Here is a 19,323-nt window from a genome sequence, read left to right as displayed (position 1 = left end):
CCACCGTTGATCTATCCCACTCAATCCAACAGATATTGTGTCATCTGCTCATCAACTAACCCAGACGATCTCCACCATCGATGTGACCCATCCAATCGAATGGTTGTCATGCAATCTCGAGCAGATTCTTGCACGACCGATATCAGGTTGAGAGCATGCGATAAAAGTAGTTTTCCTATGCTACGTGTCGACCGCTAAGGTTAATCACGTGAAATCATAAAATACCATTTACAACTTTTTGTCCACTTGAGATACCATTTCCCACTTTCTGAATACTGCCCACATGGTCAATACGGAACTTAAAGAAAGACGTTTAAGGAAACGTTTAGCGCTTACCCCAAAATGGAATATTCTAGTGAATATTCCTTGGAATATATATTTTTTTAATATTTTCAAAACCAAATTAATCTTGGTCAAATGTCCAAAAATTGCATTTTACTAGACTTTTCAAATTGCGATAACTCATTCATACGATATTAATCTTTCAAACCATTCGAGGCATAGGAATCAGCAAGATGAGATCTATCTAGTCGCTCAGGTTCGACACTCTTTCGAACACTTTGAAATTTGAGCTATCATTTAGGTCATGGATAAATATCTAATCACTCCTCCCCATTAGGAAACTTTTGGTCCCGAAAAGACTGATATACTGATCTATACAGTAGATGAGAGTACAACACCCTCTTATTTTAGCCTCCATACACTTTCCTTGCATGGCTAGTGCCTTTGAACCAAAACTCAAAGGTAGTCAACACTTCTCCTCCTAGATGTGCTTGTCCTCCTGTTAAGAATTGTCTTCCTTGAAATAATTCAGAATTTTTGTTGAGAAGTTTATAAAAGGTAGTTGAACATCGCTTCCCTCATCATTTACCCAAGGTGGCTCAAACAAACATGATATTATATCATAAATATATGCATTTGCATATGTACCAATGAAAGTATGTTTTACTGTGTCAAGAAGTCAAACCACTTCTTACCAAGCCACTTTTATGGCGACTTTTGATGCTGCAAATCTTCTTCTGACATCTTGTCAAAAAAAACATAATGCAAAAAAAACAAGTTGACGACATAAATTCACATCACGTGAATCATCATCATGTCTCTTACATCTTGTGTAAAAGTGTTCGACTAAATCACAAGCCAACAAAACATACCTTATTCAAACAATTGACTCTCTAAGTCAAGCAAGTACAAAAAGAACTTAACGATTCTTTTTCAAAGTAGAAAGAATCCCAACTCTTGTGAAACACTTCATCATTATCTCCTTTTTTCAATCTTGGAGACAAAATCAAATTTTCCAAGTCAATATGACATTGCATCCACGTTTAAACAAAGCAATCGACCATCAAGTCAAGTACGCATTCATGTTCAAATACAATGAAGTCATCAACATTCCTTTGTTCATACATACCATTCTCATGCATGTATTCCATTCTTCAACTTTCTCCCAAGCACAATCATAAGTACAAGATCCTCAATCATATGTAAATGTACTTACAAAGCTGAAATGAACATAATTTTGCTACAACAAAGAGAATCTCATACTGAACATTTTCATTCACCATTTTGGTAAAACTCCGCAACTTGCATTCCATTGGCAAAGAAATGTATCAAATAAAAAGACATGTAGCTTTAATTGGTTAAGAACTCTAACCATTTCTTACCAATTCACATCAAAGGCACTTCCTTTAATTACACATCGACATCAACATGTGAATCATCCTGAAACACATCAATTATGGAAACTTTCTTTCCATTCTTGCCATTCTCTTTTTCCACCTTCTTCAAATTTCGTGGAAGCATTGTTGGATTCAAAATCCAAAATTTTTCAGCAATATGTCCTTGCTTATGACAATAATTGAAACACATGTTCATCCTCTTTACAACATAATTTTCCTTGTCCAATGGAACTTTGGCTTCTTGCCTCCTTTTCTTCAAAATTTTCCTATATGTGGCCAATTTCTTCAAACATATAGAAACACTATGGTTAAGCAAACCACAAAAGGAACATGAAATTTTTTTCCAATGCTTATGTGGAAATTTACCATGCTTAACATGATCAAAATAAATGTGATTGAAATCAGATTTATACCTTTCTCTTTCACCTTTGTTGCCTTCATGAGAAAGTGAATTGAATGAAGAAGTGGATCCTTCGGAACACCATCAATATCTTCAATCATTTTAGAGCTTTCACAACTTCCTTGTTTGGGTGCATGCTTATGAACACCTTCTTCTTTCAAAGTATGTTTCAAACAATTGCATTCCCCATGAATACAATTTTTACAAACTTGAGGTAGAGAACCTAAAATGAAACTCCTTCTAGGAACTGTTTCAATTGCCTTCATGGATGATTTGGAACATTCTGCATAAGATTGTCCATAGCCAAGACCCAAATACTTAGGCGATTCCTCAACCATTATTGGCTCAACAATTCATTGTGCATGTTTTCATAATCCTTTTCCTTCATAGCCCATTTTTGACAGCAACTTGGACCCTATACCTCTTGTATGTTTTTCAAAAGAACCAACATAAAAATTATTTGAAGAAAATGAAGACAAACTAGGATTCTTTACCTCTTCTTCAAATTGATGCTTGACTAAGGCTTCGTTTGCAATAAGGGGTTGTGTCTCTAACTCATGCATCCTTTCTAGGTTCATATTTGCAATATGGAGTTGGCTCTCCATTTCCTGCAATTTGTCAAAAAGAAACTACTTCTCTTCCTTCATGGAATTCAACTGCTCTCAAAGTTTGGTGCTCTTCCTTTCATCTTCATACATTTGTTTCACCATATCCATCATGATGAACACGTATCACTTCATGTATTCATCAAAGAATTTTGTGAAGAAGGAGGATTTTGAAAACTCACTTGTAGAAGTTGTCATTATAGAAATGAACAAAAGAACTTCAACAAAATTCACAAAGCTTTCAAAGAACTAATGGCTGTAGAGTCAAACTCTTATTCAAGCAACCTTTTGCAAACAAACTATCTTGTGCTTCAAGGGTTGCCTTGAGGTCCTTTGGGTAATGAGAATGCCTTCAACCCTTCTTCCTTCTTGTACTTTCCTAGACTTTGCTATCATTAGCTTTCCCTTCACCTTTGCAAACTCAAACAACAGTGAGTTTACAAACAGTCAAACAGTGAAATTCTTTGTATTGTTTAAACACCTTTCAATTCAAACAAGTAACATATTTCTCTGTCAATCAAGCAACTTATTTCTCTTTCAATCAAACAACCTGCTTTGATACCACCTGATCTGTAATGGGGGTTTGATAACTTGTTATGCTTACAAGAACCTCCCACTCAATTAAACAAATAAATGATCTAGCTTATATATGACATTTGTGGAATTAGATACTTGAAACATGTCTGTGCTTTATTTTAATTTTTTAAGTGCTTTAAGTCCATTTATTTCTGTTAATATTAAACACATATAACAACCATATAATGCAACAAATAAACATCCACACATAACAACAAATTTAATCTAGGAGTTCACCCGAATATCGTGGGCTACGTCTCCTTGAGCTTTTGTCATCTTGACTTGGCTCTTTTGGATTATGTCAAAGTTTATTTTACAAGTTCCACACTTAGCTCCAAAGGTTACTAAACTAAACCAATGGGCTTAAAATACCATCTATATCCCTGTCATGTCTGTCATCACTCTGAAAATAGATCTAAGCTCCCTTAGACTTAATTCCTTCAATTAGTGCTCTGAGCTACCCTGAGCTTTTTGATGGCAATAATTCCTTCAGAATTATCCAACTGTCATTGAAACCTCATCTAATATCTCCAACACATATCAAACACCAAAAAATAGACTGATCATTTGCTCAAAATGAGCAATGCATCCCCAAACTAAGCCTTCCTCCACGGTTGGCACTGGGCTACTTGAAACTTCCCTGTAGCATCTCGACCTTTAGAAGTCTTCAAATGGCTCTTCAGATCCCTACAATGGATTCAAAATTCTCATTACAGTCATGATTGACTATTGGTTTGCTGAGAACGAGTACCGATAGCTCCTACAACTACCTCCAACTACTGGTGGCCTTGAGCTCCAAAATCTCCCTGGATGAAAATCTCTATGAAGATGACTTCTTCAGCTTATCTAGACTATTCCATTGGCTTCAAAAGGCTCTAATTAGCCTAGGTAGCCTCTTGTTTCATTCTCTCTCGTTGAAAACTGCTCCTAGAGTGCATTTAGTCAATATCCCCTGGGGATACTCCACCAAATTTGGTGAACTGCACTTAACTCTAGTTAAATTTAACATAACTGCCTTTTTAGCCGCTCCACCAAGCTGACATTCGGAGGTGAGACATTACAATAACTCTTTGGGCATGCATATGAGGCAGTATAATCCCGACAATTAGGCATGATCCTCATTGGAAGCATTTCAAATATGAGAATCTCCACAACGATCTATCCCACTCAATCCAATGGATATCACATCGTCCACTCACCAACTAACCCAGATGATCTCCACCATCGATGTGACCCTTCCAATCAAATAATTTTTGTGCAATCTCGTGTAGATTCTTGCACGACTGATATTAGGCCAAGAGTGCGCAAGAAAACTAGTTTTCTCATGCTATGTGTCAACTGCTAAGGTTAATTGCGTGAAATCGTAGAATACCATTTACAAGATTTTTTTCACGTGAGATACCGTTTCCCACTTTCCAAATACTACCCACGTGCTCAATACAAAACTTAAAGAAGGACATTTAAAGAAAGGTTTAGTGCTTACCCCCAAAAGGGAATATTTCTTGGAATATTTTTATTTAATATTTTCAAAAACCAAATTAATATTGGTCAAATGTCCAAATTTGTAGTTTACTGGACTTTTCAAATTGCGATAAATCCTTCATACGGTATCGATTTTTTGAACCATTCATGGTGCCAGAATCAAGAAGATGAGATCTATCCAATCACTTAAGTTTAACACTCTTTTGATCACTTTGAAATTTTAGCTATCATTTAGGTCATGGATCAATATGTAATCAATAATCAATCATCAAGAAAATGTAACAAGCACATGGAATGAAACTGCGATTGGATTCAAACTCCTATGTGACCTTAAGGAAGTGGAATTGATGGAAACATCAACCAACCTATCCACATCAGCAGCAAAACCCTCAAGAGACATGTCAAACACTTAGACATCCTGTCCCTGGGTTCCACTGATGTTATAGAGATCTTAAGCCTTAGTCCCTCTCATGTTATAAGTATGAGAGAATCCAGAATCCCAAATTCGCTCTCACAAACTTGCATGTCAGCGTCCATAGACCCAATTTTCTAGTGTCATGTGAGTGACACCAAGATTTGAGCCACTTTTTTAGTCCCAGAGCCCAAGTCACTACCCAGAATGGAATGATAGTTTAATATTAGTGAAAGAACAAGGAAAAAATGATGCAAAAGCAATAAGTAAAATAAGACTTTAATAAGACCCCTTCTATCCATGCCGTGTATTTCATCAAACATATCATCAACATGTAACCTACAAGTGTAAACAATAAAATTAAGTGTAGGGATCTCATACTTATCTGAAAATCGTTATGAACCATTGTTACCTCATGTCATTTGCTGCATTATAATATATTAGTCCATAGATACATTATCCATTCATTTACAATAAAAAACATGTTGAGAGACATACATAGATGTTGTCATAAAACAAACATATAACCAACATAATAACAACATAAATACTCATGAAAGTACAACCATATAAACCACATATAATCCATAAAAATTCTCATATAAATACAAGGAGAAATAACCTTTCATTAATGATGCAAAAACCAAACACGGGATGGGACTTCCATGTTCCACCCGACCATAGAATGGCTGATCCAAATCTCTCTCTAGCCATTCACTCCCATGCCATATTTTGAGCATGAATGTGGGACTCAAACCAAAAGAACCAACGAGGGCATACCGAGGCTAAACCACCTGTTAGGCCCCTATAATACTAGTGTAACTCATTATTGTTATTAGTACAACCCACTTATTATATTGATGGACCCATGTAGTGCCCATATTGTTACTATTGTGCCACATAGATGCCCACTATTGTTATTATTGTGCCCTTACATTATTATTGTTATGTCGGCTCTGATTATGTTATGACCCCTTAGACTCCTATATATAGAAAGGAGGTCTTTTCTTTTGTATCATCAAAGAATTGTTCATTTATGTAATTTAAAGGAGGTTTCCCCCTCAAGGAGGCTGAATTCTAAGGCGTTGATCTATCTTTTCTATCCTTTCTTGAGCTGGCTCCATAACATTTGGTATCAGAGCTTTGGATTCTAGGGTTTCGCTGCTCCAAACAGGTAATCATGGAATTTTCACCATAACTTTTTTTCTGTGACATTTCAAAAGTCTCAAACAAAACCCATTTGAGAAGAAATCGCGCTGAACCGTGGGTCCAAATTTCAGATCTTTTCGCACGATATTTGCGGAGATATGATCTGAGGAAGTTGGTCTTTTTGCAGACTCCTGAATTACATTCAAAACAGGTGACTTGGGGAAAATTGTCATAACGTTCTCTCTGGGGATCAGATTGAAATTTCGTCAGAAGATACAGAAAGAGGATGGACTGTAGTTTCTTGTATGCATTTTTCAGATCCAAAGGTCGAAACATTGACACGTGGCACTTCATACAAGTTCGCTCTTCTGGAGAGGTCTATAATCAGGTCATCTTGGGAGATTGTGCATAACTCTTTCTTGGAGAATCCAATTTGGATCAGACTGGTGGCATTGGAACGAGGACATAGAGGGCTACTATAGGTTGCAATTTCAAAACTTAAAGACCCGAAAGTACAGAGTTACAGTCATTTCAAGATCAAGCTCCTAAAATCAAGAAAAAGCAAGATGAGGAATTTTGATGGTAAGGATCCAGTAAATTAGATACTTCAGATGGAGCAATATTTTGATCTACATGGTGTACCACTGTTACAAAAGGTATGTATTGCATCTTTATACTTAGAACCAGATCACGTTTTATGGTATAAAGGGATTTTTTCTCGTAAACAACTTGTTACGTGGTCAATTTTCACGGAGGAAATGATAACACATTATGAGGATACAAAGAGCAACACCTTCTTTAGAGCGACACCACAAAAATTGGAAAGAGTAAAAGGGCTTTGTGACATAATGGAAAGAAAAATTATGGAAACCAGGAAGCGTACCCCTCACAACTATAAAGATGGAAGTGTTGTTTCTCCTAGCCTCCCACAACCTACAAGGGTTACACCACAACAATTGGAAGAAAAAAGAGAAAAAGGGCTTTGTTACAATTGTGATAGCAAATGCACTAAAGGTCATAAGTGTGCTGAGAAGAAATTATTTTACATAGAATATGAAGAGGAGGAAGAAAAGAATCAAGAAACATCAAAAGAAGAAGATATACGCCAGGACCCCACCCCAGAGAAAGAAGAAATGAATCAGACCATATCTTGTAAAGCATTAGCAAGAATTACCACTCCTCAAACTCTCAAGATAGAAGGACATATCAAGAAGAAAAAGGTGCAAGAAGTTAAATATCACATCGAGAAAGAAGAAATGAATCCAACCATATCTTGTAATTCATTGGTTGAAATTACCACTCCTCAAACTATCAAGATAGAAGGACATATCAAGAAGAAAAATGTTCAAGAAGTGAAATATCACATCGAGCATCAAGAAATGAATCCAACCATATCTTGTAAAGGATTGGAAGAAATTATCACTCCTCAAACTCTAGAGATAGAAGGACATATCAAGAAGAAAAAGGTTCAAGCAGTGAAATATCACATCGAGCATCAACAACAAGTTCTCCAAATTTTAAAGGATAACGCCACTTCGGTGCAAAATCAAACGAAACAACAGGTAGATCAACATCGTAGTGAAAAATGCTTTGATGTAGGTGATTGGGTACTTTTACAGCTACATCTCAAGCAAGCTATTTACGAGAAGGAAATGTTGGCAATATTACATGCACTTAAAAAATTGCGACCTTACCGAATGGGAAGACTCTTCAAGGATAAGGATGTGGAAGCATTGTTTTGTGCTATTTCTATTATCCAACCAGATTGGATAAACAAAGCAAGGGATGAATGGAAGAAGGACAAAGAAGTATGGCCACTTATTTAAAAGTTGCAAAAGATCCCAATTCAAACAATATTGCCAGAAATTGAAGAGGAAGGAAAAATCATATTGGAAACTGGAGCAGTCACAGAAACAAGAACCCCACAGCTACGAAATCGATCAATTTTAGAGTATCTCATCAAGTGGAAGAACTTACCCGCTGAAGATTTCACATGGGAAGACAAGAATTTTATACAGAAGCATCAAGAACTACTCAAGCATTGAGGACAACACTTTTTGAAGGAGAGGGGCATGTTAGGCCCCTATAATATTAGTGTAACCCCTTATTATTATTAGTACAACCCACTTATTATATTGATGTACCCATGTAGTGCCCATATTGTTACTATTGTGCCACATAGAAGCCCACTATTGTTATTATTGTGCCCTTACATATTATTATTATGTCGGCTCTGATTATGTTATGACCCCTTAGACTCCTATATATAGAAAGGAGGTATTTTCATTTGTATCATCAAAGAATTGTTCATTTATGTAATGTAAAGGAGGTTGCCCCCTCGAAGAGGCTGAATTCTAAGGCGTTGATCTATCTTTTCTATCTTTTCTTGAGCTGGCTCCATAACACCACCTCACCCTCATCAATAGAAACCAGGATTTACCATAACCCGTCCAGGATCACTAGGTCAACAGAATGAACATCTCATAATAGGATTTATCGTGGTCTCCACCCAATCAATAGGTCAAAAAAGCATGGATTCCATCGAATTTCGCCACCTACACCGTAAGGAATTTACCTATCCTGTAGTTTGTCAGGCTTTACGGCAATCCAAACCTAGATCACTACGCCCTAAACCAAGACCATGTCTCAAGTCTTTACTGCATATCCCAAACCCAAGATTAATAGGCCCAACGGAGAGAACCCCACCTCTTGGCTTTACCATATATCCTGTCATTCACCAGCAAGGATTCCTAGGCCCATCGAGGCAACACAATCCTTGCTTTACCTCTACCCACAGTTTGGCTCAGGGGTCACTAGGCTAGTGGCTTTACCGTGATCTACAATATCGTTTAGGGAACACTAGGCCATGTTCTCTATCATTCGGAGATCCACCCCACTCAACTTCAAATCGATCTACAAATCCATCTCAACCAAAACATGAGAACCCCATTACACCATGGCTATCCATAAATGTCAAGGCTAGATTGAAACCATTGTTACACCTGTAAAAACCCACACCACAACCACAAAAGAACCATGCATGTCAAATCTAGCAATGAAAATACACATGCACATCAATACTTGCAATGAATCATGTTGTAGCTACTTGATCCTAGCTTTCCCTTCTTCATATTTCCTTCTTATTGCCTCCTTTGCCTTTCTTTCTCCAATGCCAAAATGCTCCAAGAAAACTCTAAGTGTCCAAGAGAGAGAGATAGAGAGAGAGAGAGAGAGAGAGTATAATGAGAGAGCTCCAAAACTCAATTGACCAAATGTTACCAACTGATCCTCAGAAGCCTTTTTATGTATGAAGCCTCTATTTTCTTCATTTTCCCTTATTTTCCTTTACTTTCCTCCTCACATGCAACCTATGACCTTTCACTTCCCTCTTCTCCTAATTTCCATTATTTTCATAAATAAATGTGCCAAAAATTCCATTCTTCCTTGCCAAAGCCTTAGCCATTGCCTTTCCCAATTTCCTTGGCCATAAAGAACCAGTTGAACACCCACTAGGATGTCTCATCCAATCGTTCATCTTGGAATAAGTGTCCCATCAACTGTGGTTATTATTTTTCCTTTATTAACCTTTATTACATGGAAATTTCACCAAGGCTATTACATAATCCTATAATATGAAAGTTACAACTACTAATGCAAAGATTTTAATATGGGAAGATTATTACTCAAAGTGGAAGAAAATTTTGTAGACACTAAAAAAATTATTCAATTTCTACATTAGAAAAGGGTAACTGATGTGGAAGAAACTATTATGCGGGACTTATGATTGTGGACAAAAATATCTCCCCTAGGTTTGCTGGCTAACCTAGAACAACAGAATGACAAAGGACCCAATTTTTTCCTTAAAGTATGTAGATGAGGGGAAGAAACCTACCTAGAATCTGTTGTATGTTTCCCTCCTTCCTTGGCTTGAATTCTCCAATCCTATTTCCAGCTGCCAAAATTAGAACCTTCACAACTAGACAACACAAGCCAAGAAACTATGAGATTTATGTAGCGTCATCTATCTACTTTATTCAATAGATCAACATGGTATTGAAATATATGAAATAATGACATCACATATAGGAAAATAAGAGAACTCTTTGTGTTGAGTTACAACCATAAATAAGTGTCGATCTTGTAGAAGAGCTCAGCCAAGTTGTTGAATTTTCCTTCCTTTGCCACAAAGTGTACCTCCAATCACCCCAAATCCATTAAAACCTAACTATCTTCACAACAACATAAGGGTAGAATCAATCTCAAACAACCAACCCATATAGAGGAGTAGGGTAAGTTGAGAGTTCTTATCCTTTTACCAAACTGGGGATTGAGATCCACTCTTGATGGGAGGATGAGATCTAAGTATAAGGGATGGAAACTCCAAGGTATGATACAATAGGATTCGAGAGTTTAATATGAGGTAAATGGTTACAACATATCTTGGAAGCTTCTAGAAATGGAGGCTTCGGTATTCTCCCTCTTTTTCCATAATTTCTAGAACCAACACAGGTGCAAGGAAGGAAACCTATAGGTGACCAACGCAAGCCATAATGGAGAAGCCTGTAGGTGAGCACTATCTAGCAAGAGGCCAAGGTACATTGGTCCTAAAACTAGATCAAATGATGTAGTTCAGGGCATAAACTATGGGGAATGAGAAAGTCAGGCATAGGGCTTTATGCAATGATGATGTAAAGGGGGAATAGGATGTTGATTGATCCCACTAGGAGGTTGATTGATCAAATGAGACAAAATAGCCTATATCAAAGTGCCCCCTAAAGCACAAAGTCAGAGGTCATGACTGATGACTGAAGTGCTTTACCTTGTGACAAGTCAAGATCAAGAAAAATTGGAGAGCTTCTCTTTATGTTACAATACATTTAAATCACGACATATTTTTGCTAATGGAGGCGTACCCATACTCAGCACATAAGCTAACATCACATGTATAATGATCAAAAGACATATTCATTGATGATTGATCATGGACCCATGATTGACTGATTGTCAATATGATCATAGTGATCATACATATTGATCTTTGTATAATCCTGAATTTGTAGCTCGAGTGGAGGAAATGAGATCTAGGGTCTTCTATCTCATTCACATGACCAACCAACATATGATTCTAACCATGTGAATCGATGATCTGAAGTCGAACATGGTAGACACCATCTGATTACTAGCCAATGATGTAAGCCATTAATAGACACGAGATAAACCATCGTTGATGTTAATGGCTCTCAAGGTACTCAAGTACAATCTGTATGATGTGAATAAATGAGTTGATGCCGAAGACCATGCAAAATATTTCAATGGATGGCCATTGATGTAAACATGTCGCCGATAGAGAGGAAACTTGAAATTGATGTATGAAAGCACCAAGGTGTTGATGGGTGTTTCTAAGTCAACTTCCTAGATAATGTGCTAATGTCGAAAAGAAGTAATCCATTGCAGGAAGGCCTTGATGTATCCCCCATCATGTGGTGTAGGTAAATTCTCAGTGCGGACATAAACAATTCCTCTAGCCTGAGAGAGAGGGTCTAGCCACAGACAAACAATCTATGGAAAATCTCCTTAAGCTAGAATCAACTAAGAGGGCCTACCTATTAGAACACTATTTCGCTTGGTGGTGATCTTGCCTCCTCACTCCAGCTATCTTCCATTTCCTTCCATTGAATACCTGAAACAAGAAAACAACAACAACAACAAACGTGACAACATGCAATATTGTATTCAACCTACTTAATAGGTCAAGGAACATTAAGCCATAAAGATGTAAAATGACACTTCATGTAGGAAATCAATCTATAGTTGCATTAATATAAATTAGAAAGAGATTACAAGCAGTGCCTTGACGTTGCTGGTCTCCTCCGACATATCTGGGTTCTCGCACTTCTGCTAGCACTTCATGGACATCCCCAACAAATGGAAGTTTAAGGCCTATTTCCCTCTAGTCTCAAACCAAACTAAAATCATACTATTCTCCTCCAAACACACACTAGAAAGCTATAAGCTATAAATGACTTGCTGGTTATTCACACTTGCTCCAAAACTCCAACTAGAACTTAATTAGCACTAGCTTATGCTTGGGAAGAAGAGAGGTTTATATAGCTTGGATGGAGGGGAGATGGTTCCTCTTATGATTGGAGAAGGCCTTATCTCTTGTATTAGTTCCATCCTAATAGGAGAAAGGAGCCCACACTGACCTCCTTGACTCCATCTAGTCTAACCATTTACCAGACTTTCGTTATGAAGCTTCTAGAGCTGGAAGCTTTGGCTCCATGTTTAAAAAACTTTCCAAAAGAGAATTAGTGTGACTGAAAAAGGGCTTAGTCAATCTGATCAGTGGTAGGGATAGTTGTAATCCCTTCATATTGGCATGAGGAGGAGATGGGTCATTAGCGCCAGTCTTGTAAACTGGGATAAACATAAGATTTTTTGGAAATGATGTAAAAGGAAATTGTTCTTCTCATGAAGAGGGACACAATGGGAGTTTCTTCATGATAGGAAAGCATGTATGGTTCACTGTAGAGGTATTCCAGGATCATGGGATGGGGATTACATGGACAATGACAAAATGTTGTGTAACAGATTCCCCCTAATGTGTAAAGGCCGAATTAGAGTGAGGGGTGAAATTCTTTATGAATAAGTGCCGAGAACCAGAGTCCATCGTCGGAGAATCTGCAAGCAAGTACAGATACATATACATTGCTGAAAAATATGTCAAATGATACATGAATTGTGGTATGGATGCAGCCATCCAGAGAATGATCATGTAAATGGATCTAGGCATGGGCGCAACCATCCAATAAATGGGATCATATCAAAAACAAGGTATGGTTGTAGCCATCCAATAATGAGAAGGATCACATAGAACAACTCAAAGTATGGTCACAGCTATCCATCCAAAAGAGACATGTATATCAACACAATCATGTCACATTGCCTCGCAACCTGAACTTTTGTAATATGAACCCATGGTCTTTCGCTCCAACACAACTCGATAAAAGTACAAATTCTAACATGTGAATGGATGTATTGACGTCGAACATGCTAGAAAGTTGCCTGATTACCAGTCAATGATGTGAATTGTTAACAAGCGCGAGAGAAACCACCAATAATGACAATGGTCCTCAAGGTACTAGTAGCACAATTCATGGAATGCAAGTAAAGGAACTAAAGTCAAACACTAATGAAATCACCTGATCAAAAGCCAGTGATGTGAACTTGGTGTCGAGTGCGAAGAACTTTCCATTAGGGCATGCAAGCTCTAAGGTACTTGAAGGGAGTCTCTCAGCCAACTTCCTGGATAATGAGCTGAAGTCGAAAAGAAGTGACCATGTCGAAGGAGGGCCATGATTTACCCACATCATTGGCACGAGACCAAGGGATGCAAATGATTTTGGATGATACAGACAATCATGAATGAGGGTAGTTGCAGAAGGAAAACTCTTGAACATATCAACAACATGACTCTGGAGTTTGGTAGCTTTTGGATCCATAGGATTAATGGTCATGATGACGTGGTAGAGATGAAATGAAAGGAAAAAATGAACAACCCAACCCAAGAAATTCAAGGATGAAAGGAGGATATCCCAACCCGACACGAAATAGAAAATGTCATGTTCAAGAGTAAGCTACCGACACAACTAATGAAATTTCCCATTTTTCCCCACCATTTTTGGCAGGTACCTCAATTATTTTTTAATTGCAAGCTTGAAGGGGATAGCATGTACTTGCACTGTAAGTCCATCCTTCAGATGAATCTGATCTAGTAATTTTAATGAGGCCTAGGAAGGAGAAGCTCATGTTCGTCATGGTGACGAATCTGATGTCGTTTAATATTTTAACGAGTCCTACAAAGGTGGAACATGGTATCTTTTTCATGTTTATAGAGTTTGGGAAAGACATGGAAAAGGAAACTCCACATGGTCCCTTTTCGTACATTTGTGTCTCTCGAGCCTAAAAAGGTAGAAAATAATACTTGAGAGAACTGCTTGACCATTTCAGTCAAGGAGTACCGTTTTCCTAAATATTTCATCCCAACCCAAAAAATGGTAAATGTATACTGGGTAAACGACGTTTTGCATCCTTTAATGATTTCAAAATGACAAGATCTCAGCAATCTTTTCGTGTTCAAAGGGTCGAAAAAGAGCTTGAAAGTGGAACCCCCATTTTTATTCTCTTCTACGAGTCAAAAAGGGAAAAATAGTCAGCGATCTTTTCATTTTTATGAGTCAGAAAAGAGCTTAAAAGTGACTCGTCCTAGAGGAATGAGTGGTTTAAAGGGTAGAAATTGGTTTCGAAAATGGTGGAACTGCTCAAAACATGAATGGTCAAGAGGCCGACTAATAAAACCACTCATTGCTACAGTTCCTTAGGAAATGAAAAAACAACCAAGTGAAAGCATATGATCAGCCAAAGAGATGGTGGCGATGGAATAAAACAACCAAGGCTCATCTAGCAGAAATTAACTGATTAAAACAACAATCATGAGATGTAAATCCGGCATGGGTTCATTTTTACACAAGCTTAAACCATGGAGAACTCTGCTTGGATTTAGCTTCATGTTTACACAAGCTTGAAACGAAAAAAATATGCTTGAGATAAGTTTGCATGCCCCCGGCATAATGTCTCAATTTGAGGTACATGCCCCCCAAGCTTTGTTTCATCCAACTAGGTGAATGGAATGAAAGTTCACATTTAAGATCCAAGAAATATGCGACTGGGATTTTACGAGATCTTAATCAAAGAATCAATTTGGAAAAGGGAGGTGCTTCATTTTTTAACGAGGTTGACACAGTAAAAGAACTATCCTCGAGACTCTTGTTTAATTTTTTAACGAGGTTGTCACAAGACAAGGAACCATCCTCTTGACTCCTTGCTTCATTTTTTAATGAGGTTGACACAAGACCAGGAACTATCCTCACACCCTTTGTTCATGAACCATACAATAACATGGCTCCCAAGAGGTCTTCACTAGATAGAAGAACCATGCTTTGGGATGAATACACATCATTTGGTACTAAAGACAGATTGGGTTCCAAAAACGCCTGTACATAATGTACTATAAAATCTACATGATCATCAGCAAATGTGGAGATGGAACGGGTAGCCACATAACTGACCTATGGTGGGGAAGGTACTACTTGCAACCAAGATCTGATAAGGGATTATGGTTGCAAAGGAGGCACTTGGTGACCAATGAATGACAACTAATTAATGGCCACTATTCTCCCTTCATGTGGAAACTAAACCACACAAAAAAGCGAAGAAACAAGAGCTCCCATGACATAAACATAGTCATGTCGAAGGAGACTATTAAAATCTAAGGGACCTTTGACTATCATCACGTCTATATAGACAGTCTTTCCTCCCAAAGTAATAGGGAACTTCAGAAGGAGCCCCAAGGGTTGACTAGTTCCTCTATTGAAAGCCAATAGATTCTGAGTGACAGGGACAAGCTATGAGGAGTCCAAAGCTTTCCAAGTAGTCGAAGACATGATCCTAACAAATGCGCCTTCATCTAATATAGTGTCGTGTACTACCATATTATAGGCTTGTACTGTGATCTAGAAAGGCAGATAAGATGGGAGGTAGAAAGTAGTCAATTGACTCCAATCAAAAGAGACGACAAAACTACTTGGTGGGGGTATCATATGATTGCTCCTATGCTCTGTAGGAATAGAAGAAAGACTCCTCTGAACAACCAGGATGGGAGGGTCACTCTTTGATTCATGAGAATCTGAGGAGATGAGAAGAGCATGAGAAGTATGATCATCACTACTCTCTTTGGGAACATAGTGAACTAAAGGTGAAGCCAAGTCGACAATCTTTTTGACTAATGGTTGGTCGGGAACAAACATAAGAGAGTCATGCTCAGGAAGATCCGGATGGGCAAGAGATGAATCCAAGTCAATCTCTTTACCAACTAGGAGAGGGTTAGACGAAAGCCTCTAGTAACCAACATGAAGTTGGGGCTGAGGAGCTATAAGGTTTTCCAAAATTTTGGAAGCTTTATCCATAGAAGGACAAAGGTGAAGACGATGCTCTCCTTCACATAACCTACAGGGGAATCTAATCTTCCCTTTCTTCTTACCATCGTTAGCTAAAGGTGTAGCATTTACATGATCTCTAGAGGTCGATGGGGATAGTTGATTCAGGTCTTGAAACCATACCTCTAAGACTCTGGGGACACTGGGACAGTCTTGAAGGAGATGGTCACCCTTACAAAACTTGTAAGGGAATCTAACCTTCCGTGGAGGATAGCAAGATTTGACAACGGGAAGTGCATTTAGAGCAATAACTACATGGTTGGCCTCTCACTTACCTGACTTCTTCTTATTCGTCTTCTTCTTCTTCTTCTTAGCCTCCTGGTTACTAGATTTTAAACTTTCACCAGGCGAAGTAGAAGGGGAAGGTGGAGAAATAGGGGAATAAGGTGAGAGGTCAACTTTAGAATCAACATGATGTGATACAAATGAAGGAGACATTTGCACAAGAGTTGGGACACTCAGGACCACCAAGGTCAAAAATAACTAGATAGGTAAACCAATGGTTAACCCGAGTGTTACACAGTAATTTTTCACCATCCCTGTTACTCCTCTTGTCGTACCTTGGAGGACTCATCCCGGGAGTTATAAGAAGTGACAAAGTCTAAAAACACTTACATTATGTTCCCCTGAGTATGTACTCCATGTTCCCTGAAGACACCTTCTGCAGATTATCCCTGAAAAGTGCTCTTTTTCCATTGGCGCAAGTCCACAGTATCTTACCCGCGCCAATCATGGAGATCCTCAAAAGAGGGTGCGACCATTGGCACTCTGTCTTAGAGCAACAATGGCGCCAACCAAGTTTAGTCATGCTTTTTGCCTTAACGCAAGTCCGACTGTTGTTTCCTTCATTACATGGAGCTTTTCTGAGGATAAAAAATCAGCTTTATGTCGAGCTCTATCCTATCTCCATCTTTAAGGGCTTTTGGGGATAATGTTAATCCACAAAAGGTGTCCCGGTTCATCGTATCCTCCTCCCTTCTTCATCTATATAAGCTTGTCATTATGCATTGGACAAGCTAGTGATAGTAGTGATAATCGTTAGTCATGGAGTGTTAGATGTTGAGTTCTTGAGTTCTTGGAGGAATGCTAGTGAGTGCTAGAGAGGTTATGCTGCCGGAGAGGAGATGCACTGCAAGACACATATAGTTACTCGCCCAGCCAGGAGAAGGGTCAACGTCAGAACAATGGTTGTAACTTTTCCTATTTATTATTAATTGATGAGCGACTGCTATTATAGTTCCAATCTCATTATCTATCATGGTGATGTGTTGATTTATTTCCTTTCTGACTGAAATATAGTTGTGCCTTGGTAGTTTTTATGTTGGTATCTGTCTCTTCCTTTGCATGTGCAGGTGTTCGTTTATGGTCTGTTGGAGCGAGGGAGCGGGAATATCAACTCTGCTTCAATCATAGCGTTGGACTCCAGGTTGGTCTTCTTGATTCACCTTTGATGCATAACTAGGAACTTGCGTAGCAGCGTGGTTTGATTGTGGCTAGTTCTGTTATAGGCTAGTGGGATCGCCTCTGTCCGCAGAGGGGATTTACCTGACCAACAATTTGGCGACTCCGCTGGGGAGAAGCTAGTTGATTTTTGTCTTGCATGTTAATTTTCTTCTGCTTGCCTGAGTGAATGAGCTTCCTGAGTCAGTTTTGAGTTTATTCTTTACTGTTTGACCCATCTGAGCACTGTCAACCCGACCTGAGGTCGTGTCATTTATTTTTCTAGTTGGCAAGCTTAATTGGCGCGGTTATTACTCTGACAGTCGCGCCAGTTGGCGCATGTTGCTCAAAAGCAACTCGCGCCAATCCTGTGGTAGCGCAAGTTGCAGGCTGACAGTCGCGCCAGCTCTGTAAATTTTGCCTGTGTGTGGGTGGAAAGCTCTTTCAGTCTCTTTTTATATCTCTTTCAGCCTCTGGAACTGTGTTGAACCTCTGCTTGACTGGTCTTAGCCTTTATCCCTCAGCTGTTTGCTCATTTCTATTGATTTTCGACTCAGCCCTAGGACATCTAGTGACTTTGCATGTCTAGCCTTCTGTGGGAAGTTTCGGTCTCTTGATTATCCAGTCAGCTTGTTGGTTGTGTTCTGCACCTATCCAGTGATTTGTTAAAGCTTGATCTTCTATACTCTGAGTGCTTCACTTCTAGCCTCTTTGGATTTCACTCGATTTCATTCGAACTTAGATTACATGGTTCAGTGAAAGTCTTTTGTGTTGTTCCTTGCTTGCATGGTTCATTTTGGTGTTTCAGAATTGGTTCTATTTCATTGAGTGAACTTGGATTGTGCATATCTCTTAAAATTTGTTTACATGCATCATGCCATCTTAAAGGAAAGAAAAACAAAAAATCTTTTGCATCATAGTAGTTAGCATTTATTTTTATTTGTTGCTATTAAAAAGAAAAAGAAAAAATTTCATTTCTTGTTATTAGCTGCATTAGGATCTTTGTTGTTTGTTGAGTGATCATTTCGTTTGTGAAAAGATCTCAACCCTCCTGTAGATAGAATTCATCGAATCAAATGATTTAATTTTGGCATGTAGTTTGCATTTAAGAAGTTTTTGAGATATCACATACGGTAGGACCAAAAACTGAAACATAATCGAAGATAAAATTTAAAATAAACTCAATGAACATAACAACGCGTTGGAACATAACGCAAATACTCTAGAGGTCTAGGTTAGAGACGTGTTCCGGTGTCTTTAAACTTGGTAGTTTATCGTTGAGTGGTTGGGTGATTCCTCCACGGTGAAACGATAGGTGCCAATACGGACTGTGCTCCCACGTACCGTCGCGTATATATTGGCAGACCCCTATAGGAATAAAGCCTTTATCCATAGGAAGCCGTGGCAGCCGCCCTACGATTCGCAATGCAGTGAACACAGCATTCACGAAGATTGACCACCCGTACCCTAAAAAGTATTCTGTGGTTTTGCGAAAAGTTTGGCACACCTTCTACCTAGAATTCCA

Source organism: Pinus tabuliformis, chromosome 8 (genome assembly GCF_031772625.1).
Source record: "Pinus tabuliformis cultivar Carrire ecotype Pingquan chromosome 8, CPIR1, whole genome shotgun sequence".
In the NCBI taxonomy this organism is placed as follows: Eukaryota; Viridiplantae; Streptophyta; class Pinopsida; order Pinales; family Pinaceae; genus Pinus; species Pinus tabuliformis.
The sequence above is the reverse complement of the archived record's forward strand: the minus strand, read 5'-3'. Positions refer to the sequence as shown.